The sequence below is a fragment of the Cryptomeria japonica genome, chromosome 6, assembly GCF_030272615.1.
Source record: "Cryptomeria japonica chromosome 6, Sugi_1.0, whole genome shotgun sequence".
Lineage (NCBI taxonomy): Eukaryota > Viridiplantae > Streptophyta > Pinopsida > Cupressales > Cupressaceae > Cryptomeria > Cryptomeria japonica.
Genome location: NC_081410.1, coordinates 145,228,025 through 145,239,672, shown reverse-complemented (window position 1 = coordinate 145,239,672; position 11,648 = coordinate 145,228,025). Strand labels below are relative to the sequence as shown.

The 11,648-nt window shown below is 33.4% G+C and overlaps 1 non-coding gene across 1 annotated transcript; it reads left to right on the top strand.

Moving 5' to 3' along the window:
- Nucleotides 1-10,575: 10,575 nt before the first annotated feature.
- On the top strand, nt 10,576-10,787 carry LOC131065007 (small nucleolar RNA U3). Its single transcript, XR_009111362.2, has one exon. It is a non-coding gene; the product is annotated as a small nucleolar RNA U3 (small nucleolar RNA).
- The last annotated feature ends 861 nt before the right edge of the window (nt 10,788-11,648 follow it).

Sequence of the window (11,648 nt, the reverse complement as noted above, 5' to 3'; positions counted from 1 at the left end):
CATTGACCCCGACATATCCATCATTCTTATCTTGTATGAAACTCATGTCTTTGCATATACTCAGAAGTATCACATGTATCCAATCCCATCTACCCAAAATATTGAAAGAAAATTTTATGAAACTACATCATGCCATAAAATTAGACGAATCAAAACCAATCTCCCTACAACTATTGTTTTAATCTAATCACATTAAAAAGAAAAAATAATATCTGAAAAAATATATGAATATTAGTTGCAAGTTAAAATTTGTATTAATGTGTGGGGTGAGGATTTTCTACTGATTGAAAGCTATTTTTCTCAACGTTAGACACTTTTTCGATGTGAGAAAGACTTGGTTTCAAGCATGAGGTAAGAAATGTTTCAACCATATGACAAAAGTTTTTGGTGTGAGGTGAGGAATATTTCAATCACCTGTTAAAATTTTTGGGCATGAGAATGCCTTAATCCCATGAAAATTCCCACAATATAGGGGAAAGGACCCAGTAGTTGTGCACCCTAACTTTGCGCTTCTCAAAATACTACATGGAAATTTCAAATCACTTTGATTTTTTTACAGCAGCTTACTTGGCAAGTCCCCTACTTATAACTAAGGTTTTAGGGCCACATCATCAAATATGATGCCACATCAACATGCCTTTTGCCAAGGTGTCCAAAACAACCCCCAAAAAAAGTGAGACCAATAGGTGTGCAAAAGGGCCCCAATACTTGTGCAGTTGATGTGGCATCACATGATTGGTTACTTTTCACAATAAATAGTATATTTCATTCAATTATTGGTACTTATCATACAACTATTGGTACAATGTGTACAAAAGTTGGACATTAAATCAGCAAGTATGGGGATATTAAATCAACAACTTCTATCACAAGAATTGGAATGCACTCAACTACTGGGTCCTTTCCCCTATAGCCTATCCACTAGTTAATTAAAATTATAGTAGATTAATCTCTTTGATTAGAGTCACAAAATCACATATATGTTTTGTATATTGAAAAGATCTCATGTCACCTAACAATTAGTTTTTGTTATTCTTAGAGGAGAAAAAAGTATTTTTTTTGTGACATAATTTTTTATTGAGATAACTTGAATAACCTTGATAAAAAAAAATACATAAAAAAATTGAACAAAAAATAATAATACTATTGTTGTGATATTGTGATCGATTCTAAAATGCATGAAAAATCACATCAATAGAAAGGACCCATCATTTCATCTTTGCATCTTTTACATTCTCCCTCAATTGCACTTAGGGGATTGGTTGTGAATGAGGTATTTTACCTAATTGGTTTACCCCTCAGGTCATATTCCCATTGGTTCACTTAAGCTTACAGAGGGTTCATATAGAATACTCGTCACTTTATGTCAATTCATAATATTAGGACACATTTCATAATATTATATAGTGCTATGTCTCATCTTGGGCTATATATCTAACGGGTTCTCATTCCAATCTATCATAATTCATTATTGTATATTTGCTTCTTTTGATAGAATAATATTATACTTTCATACTTGATCTCTGATGTGCTTTTATTTAAGTTTTTAGATATTTGGTGGCTAAATTCATAGCCAAATCTTGCATGGTAGTGAGAACTCTATATCAAATCTTATATGGTATTAGATCTTGTGGGATTACTTCATGTTAGTCATATCAAGAAATCTAGGATTCTCTAGGTCTTAGTTGTACTTGAAAAAATAAGTATACTTCTCTCTTGCATCATATGATGACTTGTAGAGTAAAAAAATGACACAAATTCCAAATTAACTTAAATCTTAATCTTATGACTTAAGACATAAAGTGATAAGTATCATATGTAAACCCTAAGTAAATTTAAGTAAACTACTATGAATAGGACCTAAGGGGTACAAACTAGTTTTCTCTAATCTCCTCGAAGGTGTGAATGCAACCAATCACATATAATTATCATACAAGGTGTTATCATATCTCTGAGAAGGTGCAAATTTAAATGACCTCATATGGGCCTCCTTAGGCCTTTTATAGGTCTCCAATCCCCACTTAGATGCCTAGGCCCTAACTTTTTATTGCTTCCTCTACTTCTTTCACCATTAATAGAAATCTGTTTTTTCTACCTTCTATCCTAATAAATCTCAAATTTGAATTCCTTCACTATAACATCCATTCTTCTTTTGAGAGATCACCCAAAAATATTTTTCATGTGAAATATTAAGGGTTATCATTCCTAAACCTCCTTCCATCATTGCTTTCTAACCAACTAGGGCATAATTTTATTCTTCTTTTACATGATGCTACTTTTGCTAGTCATAACATCATATAAAAGAGGGAAAAAATATAGACACACAAAAATTAACTACCCATTATATAATTAATTAAATAAAAAATTTAATTAATTATTTCCTATAATTCACCTTCTTATAGTCCTCTAATCATTTAAATAATCAATTATTTTCCATCCCCACAATTAATTAAATTTATCTAAATTAATTGTCTTCCCCTTACTTCTGAGGTTGATTAATTTAACTAATCCAACCATATGCTCCACTTAAAATTACTTTAATCTTGATTAAATAATTGATCTTCCTTAAGTCTTCATTAGCATTTTGCTTAATTTAATATTCCTCCAATCATCAAACTTCCTATTATGTGACAAGTTTCTTCTCCCTTTACATGTGCAAGCATGCATAATCCTCCAATTATCCTCTGCCTCATTCCTCCTAAATCCACTTGTGACAAATGGTACTTTAAGGTTTGACCAAGTGTGAGGAAATATCCCCTTTTCCATTAAATCCCAATTTTGAATTCCTCAGCTCTTCAAGAGTAGGAAAAAAGTCAAATCTTGCCTCTTTTAGAAATCTTAAACCAAAATATCCCTTTTCTTTGTCCAATCCCTATCATTTTCAACCATTTATAATAAACCTACTCTTGATACTTATTCAGACCCTCTTTATTAAGAGCTCTTATCTATTGTGAGCCCTTGATCCTCGAGTTGCATCTTAACCCTCCATTTGTCAAACCAAGAGCCTATAAATCAAAAATTTTACCTTGCATTATCAATAACACATTTTCTAGTAAGTTCATGCTACCATTTTTCTACCACATATCCTTTAGCTTTACTCTTATTTTACCAATTTTGACATTGAAGATTTCACATTCTAGTCCAAATAGTTAATCAATAATTTGAGAGAGATATCAATTGGAGCAAGGGCAAAGTTTACTTCAACTCTACCTAAGAGCGAGGGTGATTTGAATAAGGATATGTATCAGGCATGACACAAGAGGATATGGACAACATGTCCAAGGTTTCATATGTTGGCATATGTGCAGAGTTGGATGACATGATGATATTGTACATTGTCATTGATGTCAATATGTTGAAGTATGAACCGGTATATTGAAGTAAGCGAATTGGCAAGCGAACCGGTATGATGGTATGAAGTGAACCGGTATGATGATGTGAATCGGTATATGTGAAAAGGTGAACCAGTATGTTCGAATGTGAACCGATATATGCAAAGTGTATCAGGGTTTCATTTGATATGACTATTAGTTGGTAGTCTCAGCTTCAGGGTTTCTGGTTGATGCATTTCAAGTCTATGTGATTCGACTGACGACATTCTATGATGAGTTAGCATTGAAATAGAGATCAGATCGTGTTGCCATGTCATCCTTGTGCATGTGAAGGATTTCCTTGAGGATCTTGCATGAAGAATATTGATCCTATCTACCTCGGGAATGTGCGAAGTCTTAGTAAACGGTGGAGAGCGCATGATGGGTTATCAGCTTCCAAAAGCAGTGAAGAACGAACGATGGAGAATGTCTTGAGATTTGTTCAAGATTATTTTACCCTATGCAATGTGATTGAACGGTCAGGATTGGACCGACTGTATTGATAACCTAAATGTTTAGGGTTTAGGGTTTATGCCACCGACCTATCTGTTTCCTATAAGGTCGATGATGATTCTCATTTGAGGTTGTTGGCAAATGTTGTGTGTGTATCCAAGTGAAGAGATACTTGATTCTTGCTAGACCGGTGCAGTGAGTAGAGATTTGCAAAGTGTGATTGCAAAAGTAAAGGAACTGAAATGGATTTGTCTTGGCATTGAGTGTTGTTATCAAATCAGTGTATTACGTGTTGACTTCTAACCATTTCAGTAGTTGGAAAATCCCTTTATCGGGTAGCTTTAACAGGATTTTCGTAAATCCTTTAACAGGGTGACTCAAAATCATTGAGTTCTTCAAATCCTCTTGCGAGGTAACCTTTAACAGGGTTCTAACCTTTAACCAAGTATTTAGCCATCCCTTAACCGGGTGATCCCTTGCAGGATCGGTTCCTAGCATAACCTATTGTAAAGTCCTTAACTAGACTAGGCTCCTAACAAATCGAACTTCAGAAGAGTTCAAGAACAACTTATGGGTATTCATCCCCATAGTGGTTTTTCCCAGCTTGGTTTCCATGTGAAAAATATGTTTGTCATGTGTGATGCTTTTTCATGTGATGATTAGTGTTTTCTGTTAAGCGGTAAGGCATGTTGATCTAGTGGTCATTATATTTTTGATGATGCATTACTTGTTTATGCATATGGGTGAAGTGGAAATGAGATATTAGGTTTTGTGAAGATCTAAGTGTTACCGGTTTATGTCTTTCACAGTCTCACTGTGTTTTACCGATAGTGCCCTGATTTAGATCAGTGATGTTGTTTACCAGTTAGTGATGTCTTTGCAGTTTAAGTTGTTAAAGAAGTTTTTGTGTATACTAAGTCACCCCCCCTCTCAGTATCTGTTGGTTATTTACTATTCATCATTATTCATCATCATACTCTTCAACAGTTGACAACTTGATGTATTCCATGGTGTGTACAAGGCTAGATATTGCAATTATTAGGTATTTGAGAGGTATTGCTACTCAACCATTATGTTTTGGAGGTTCTAACACCACTATATAGGGATATGTTGATTCAGATCTAGTGAGAGATATTGATAGTAGGAGGAGCACAATAGGGTTTGTGTTTATTGTAGGTGAAAGAATATTTAGTTTAATTTTATCATTGCAAAAGGTTGTTACACTTTCCACAACAAAAGCAGAGTATGTTGCTTCTATAGAGGCTAGTAATGAGACAATTTGGTTATAAAGGTTTATGGAGCAATGGGGCAAGTGATAGGACAATATAAGATTTTGTAATGATAGTCAGAGTGTCATTCATCTTGTAAAGAACTCAAGCCTTCACTCTAAGACAAATTAGATACAACTCCAATACCATTTTATACAATCAATTTTAGAAGATGGATAGTTGAAGTTGGAAAAAATACGCACTAACTAGAATCCTACAAATACGTTGACTAAGGCTGTAACTCAAAAGAAACTAATTTCTTGTTCAATTTTTGTTGGCATTGAAGAATGATAATAACGCAAATGAGAAACAAGCCAAGTATAGGTGCACCAATCTAGTGGGAGTTATAGGTGCAAAAAATGTTCGTTTAGGATTAGTCTCCAAGTGGGAGATTGTTGGTATATGGCAACTAATCATATAAATAAATTTTGGTGACTTTGTCAGGCATGTTTCCCCCCCAAATCAATTAACAGGGGAGTGCAAGGGTCTCAAAGCCCTCCTTTGGGTCTCGAGGGGACTATCCCCCTAGCCTGGTGAGGTCCTAGGAGCAATACCCACAATAGGGGTATGGGGGTAGCACAGTCCCCAAAGCAAAAAATTGCCCATTATTTAATAAGGGATTTGGATGTTATTTTGGCATGTAAACTGACATTTGCAGACCACTAAAAAGCTTAATAAATAAGTTGTCGTGTAGTGTGAAAGATCATCAAATTGTAATTTGCTCTTCATTAGATGATAAAAAAAAAGTGTTCAGTTGTTTCTCTGTGTATGTACACCATATTGGGTGAACTACGTTATATATATGTGTGTTATTGTGAACTGTTATTTTTGCTTCTATTATTTTGTAATATATTTAATATTGTTTATTGTTCTAGTCTACCTAAACCCTAATAACCATGAATTAACCTACTAAATACTAGTGATATATTAGAAATAAAACATAATATTTAAGGCTTGTTCAATGATCACTTTGGAGATAAATTTCTAAATATTGTTACATACAATAATCAACCAAACATCCATAGGCTAAACACTGCTTTTGAGAAAAAGACAAAGGAATGTGCACTTAGACCCATTTAGAATATTTTTTTATTTCAATATTTATTCACTGTGTGAACCAATTTCCTAGTGATACTTCATCCTAGAAGGTTTAAAATAACATGTTCTTGTAACCTATCTAGACTAAGAGCTCTATATTTGATCTTGAGTTAACCACCATACTAGGAAATTTCTCTATACTAAAGGAAACTTATGTGTTTTTTTCCTTTCAGACAAGGGAAGGGATACCATATAAGAAATAATAAGCTTCTCTCAAATTTGTACTATTTTAAGCTTTGAGAAAATTAGTAAGGAAAAGAATCGCTTTTTGGTGGAATCTAGAGAGATCATAAATTAAAGTCCTTAAAAATATTAGAGAGTGTATTTTGTTATTGCTCAACAAACCACACTAAATTGATGAATGTACTTGGTATTCCCGTCCCTTTCTTTGATCGACTTTCACTCTAGATTTTTATCTTCAAAACTCTTCTTCTTTTATATAACAAATTTTGTGAAAGATCATTAAATTATAATTTTCTCTTAGCTAGATGATGAGAAAAAGTTGACGATTGTTTCTTTGTGGATGTAGACCACATTAGGTGAACCACATGAGATCTATGTGTTATTGTGAATTATTATTTTTTGCCTCTATTGTTTCACAATATATTTAATATTATTTATTGTTCCAATCTACCTAAACCCTAAGAACCATGAATTAACCTACTAAATACTAGTGATATATTAGATATAAAATATAATATTTAAGCCTTGTTCAATGATCAATTTGGAGATAGCTTTATGAATATTGTTGCATACAATAATCAACCCAAGACCCATAGGCCAAACATTTCTTTTTGGGAAAAGGACAAAGGAATGTGCACTTAGACTCATTTAGAATTATTTTTTATATTTCAATATTCCTTCACTATATGCAATAACTCCCTATTAATACTTGATCCTATAAGGTTTCAAAAAACATGCTTGTAACCCATCTAGACTAAGAACTCTATATTTTTTCTTGAGTTGACCACCATACTAGGATATTCCTCCATACTAAAGGCAACTAAAAGATATGTGTTTTTTAAGGGATACCATATAAGAAATAAGAAGCTTCAATCAAATTTGTACTATTTTAAGCTTTGAGCAAATTAGTAAAGGAAAGAATCACCTTTCGTTGGAATCTAGAGAGATCATAAATTAAATTCCTTGTTAAAAATATTAGAGAGTGTATCTTATTATTTTTCAAGGAACCACATTAAATTGATGAAACTACTTGGTATTCTCATCCCTTCCTTTGATCCACTTTTTGTCTAGATTTTTATCTTTAAAACTCTTCTTCTTTCATAATTGTTTTTTTTGAGTAGAAACAACTTTTTCTTTTTCAATGTAATAAGCCCATTTATTAGACCATTAAATTTGATATAAACACTAATCATTTCTAATCTAAATTCAATCTTACTATTTTCAACAAAAAAAGTTTCCAAACCTTAATGGTTCCATTACTTAATTTTCTTTTTCAAAGATTTAAATGTCTAGGTAAGGATAAGCATCTTTGAACTGTTAAGACTTATTCCTCCATACCACAACAAAACCATTGAGTCATGGAAAAAGGATGAATCATTTACATGTATTAAAATTCAAATGGACATTAGAGTTGAGAACAGTCCAACAAAATATCCAAAGAAATGGGAAAGTGATCAAACCTAGATACATTTACAACAACAAATGCCATTGACCATTGATTAAATATCCATTTAGGGGACACAAGAAACCTATCTACCCATACCATTATATTACATATTTTTTATGGTTTTTCCATGCAAAATGTCCTAATTTAAGAATAATATTTAAGAGATTAAATTCCATTGTGAAAAACTTAAAATCAAGCTCAAAGTTTGATGGCTTATTGCTGCCACCCCTTATATCTTAGACCTATAGTAGCATTAAAATAACTACTAAACATACACCTTCCTAATCTAAGACAAAAGAAATTGTGATAGTTTATCCAAGGAGTGTTTTTTCAAAATAAGCTTTTGGTAGTGTAAATAGTGACACAATATTCTACAACATCTTGTTGAAGAAATTTAAACTCATAGTCCAACCAACTAAAGAAAGCTTCTATAACAAATATGTGTATTCAAAAATAATTTCATAAAATAATCAAGCCTTTTGAAGCCCCAATCAAATCCACATTTATACCTTACTAGGATAAAATCAAGGATTGCATAATACTCAGATATCGATCATATTCTTCACCAATAAAATGGCTATTTTGGACTAATTTGGATACTATTTATAATATGCTAATATTACCATTCTTTCAAGCTATTTGCCATATTTAGTTCATTGTTGACACATCAAGCTTTCTACACTTTATTTTTTCATACAACTTTAATGATTTCAATTCATCCAATGCATGTAATTTTATCTGGACGAAGAGTATTTCAAGACTATTTTATCTTCATCCATTGTCTCCTTGTTTATAAACAAGAATATGCAGGTATGATTTTACTAACCGTTGACTAAGAAATACCAGTTTTCTTTTTCTTTTTCTTTGGGTAAGGGTAAGAATGTGCGGAAGTAATTGGTTGTTTCTTCTCTGTCCACCTCGACTTGCAAGGATTCCCCTATATCTAGTGGTAATAAGGCTAATTTTGAGGGCTCTACGGGTGGTAATTGGGCTTGCATGAACCCTGACAGCCAGAACATTGAGAGGCCCCCTTCACCACCTCCGTAGAATACCACCAAGGACCTTCATGCAAAGAGTGCAGAGCAGAGTGATAAGAGGGATGACTATGACAATGTTCTGGGAATGGCTAGGGACCACACCATTTATACTTTCAGCATGTTGAAGTGGCTCTTTCATGAGCTTAAAGAGGTTAGACTCAACCAAAGGGCCTTGGGTAGCAAGATGGAAGCTATTCCTATGGTCATTGCTCGGGATAATCAGAAAGGTAACGTGCAATAGATGAAAGATGAAAAGAAATCAGTGGTGGACTGCATCAACAGAGCAGTTGAGGGAATTGATCAGATGCAAAAAAGATTTGAGGACAGACTTACCCTTGTGGAAGAAAACTATAAGAAAATTCAAGCCACTCTCATGACAATTATGACCAACAGTCACAATATTGTCAAACAAACGGAGGATTCCATGAATGCCATGGTGAATAATTTTGACAAAGTGGAATAGGAGAAAGTTCTGATCAATATTGCTGATGATAATGAGATCAAGACTTGGGTTGATCAAGGCCCTTGTAAGTAGACCCAGGGTAACAAGAAGAAAAAAGTCGTGACTCAGAGTGTGGATTACAAAGAGATGAGGATGGGTGCTGATAACATGAGCCTACTGGAGGTCGAGATCGCTGAGACCCTTAAGTGCCTCATGTAATTGTGTTGTCTTTTATGTGTTTTTGTGTTTTGTGTTCTAGTTCTTTGCTAGTTTTTTGTCTGCCCATTTGGATGTTTGTTGGTTTCTTGGCTGCTCTATGTATTGTCCTATCTTTTATAGCCTGTCTTGTTTTGGATCTTCTAATGCTTTGATTCTAATCCTTTTAGAATCTTTTATGTAAAGGGTTTCAAGACCCCTTGAAAACTTGTTTTTACCTTAATCCAAAACATTTTACAATGAAATCGTACACATCATATCACTTCAAAATGCAAACTCATAAATTTTTTATGATATTTTACTTAGATAAATTGAAATTTCATTTTAAAAAACTAGTGACAATTACATACACATTAATAAAAAAATATTTAAAAAATAGGATGTGAGAATATTGAACCCTATAATAAGATGCAATGTACTGCAAATAGTGCTATATTTGATGATTACACAAGAATGCAAATATATTTATAACTTTTGATAGTTTCAATCAAGAGTGTTGTAAGATGGATGAGAAGCAACATGCTCATTCGGTATTTGCAATGTTATCTTTAGAAGGAAGTTCTAGGGATAATATAGGCATTAAAGTGAATATTTAAATTGGAAGGAGCTTAAGAAAATAAGTAAATGGCATGTAGGATTTTGTATGTTGTATGCAACATTGCTATACAATCAAATTGATTAAAATGTTATAGTTAATTTAGGAACTATGAAACAAATTTTTTTTTTTAAATCTTCCTTCATCCAATACCATATCATAGAATATTTATCCATCCTGAAAAATAAACCAAAAATCCAGGCTTCTTAAACTGAAATGCATTTAGAGAATTCAGAAATCTAACTGCAACCCAGCGGTAGAAGAAGATCCTGTACAGTCGTGAGGTCGGCAAAATTGATTGAAGAGAATTAAAAGCATTCACAGCTCTCCCATGGAAGAATGCTGTGCGTACAAATGTATTACTTAGGGGTATATCCAAAGAGAGCCATTAAAGAGTTGTATCCCACATTCAAAGCTCTTTTAAAAAAAGAGTATTTATATCTAAAAAGAACGGACGTCATAAGCACGACCTTACTTGAACAGGATCTGTTCTGAAGGTTGTACAACTTGGTCTGCGTATCAAACTCAGACAAGCACACAAATCTGGAAGATGAAGTAAGGCTCTAAGGCCAGAGCGCGAATGCTGAGGCTGTTGTGTTCGCAATTGGTCTCCCGATGAACGTCCTGCCTGCTGCTTTCTAGCAAGCAGTGACGGCCTTCGAGCGTTCTGACAGATTGCCACTTCTTTGGGTTCAAATTTGTACATTTACAGATTTTAAACAGTATATTAGATTTTGACAATTTTTTTGGTTGTCTATACATGCGACTTAACTGCTTAGAGCTATTTCTTGATTTCTTCTAGGTAGTAAGGATACATGTTATGGGATCTCATGTCACTGGATACTTATTTAAAGATGCTCCAATGTGCACTTAAAATTGTCAATACTTATGCAAAATGTTCCAATAGTCATGTGCTATGGGTACCAATAATGGTGCACAAATGAGCCAATTGTGGTCATAGAATGCTAAAAAATAGGCAGCTATTGGTACATTTGAAATTTATTAATGGGCTTTTAGTTTTTTTTTTTGTTTCTTTAAAGTAAGTAATTGGAAGGTTGGTTGTGCAAGGAGTGAATGGTTATTGGAACCAGTGCACTTCCCCTAGTAGTGGTTAATTATATGTTGCAAGGCATGGGACCTCTCTAAGCATAATGAGGAGTTCATAAGAGTTGTCGTGTCTTTCAACAACTAATGAGTGGGCATTAGATCTTATAACCAACAAAAACTTCTTTAAAAAATTGACAAATAACTTGAAATTGCTCTTGACATTTTTATATGTGTAAGTCATGACTAATACTTTGAATCTAAAAGTAGATGTTTCAGATTAGTGAAAAGATGTCCAATATTGATGACCAAACTAATTTTCCTACTAGATAGAATCCTCTTATTTTCAACGTGTAGAAAATTTGGCATCAAAGGAGATTGACAAACGTATAGGGTAGTGCCTTATGAGTCAACAATAATTATTAAATAAAGATTTAAGATTCATACACTATGTCTTTTAAGCAAGTGTCAATGTCAATGTCAAGATTTGTTTC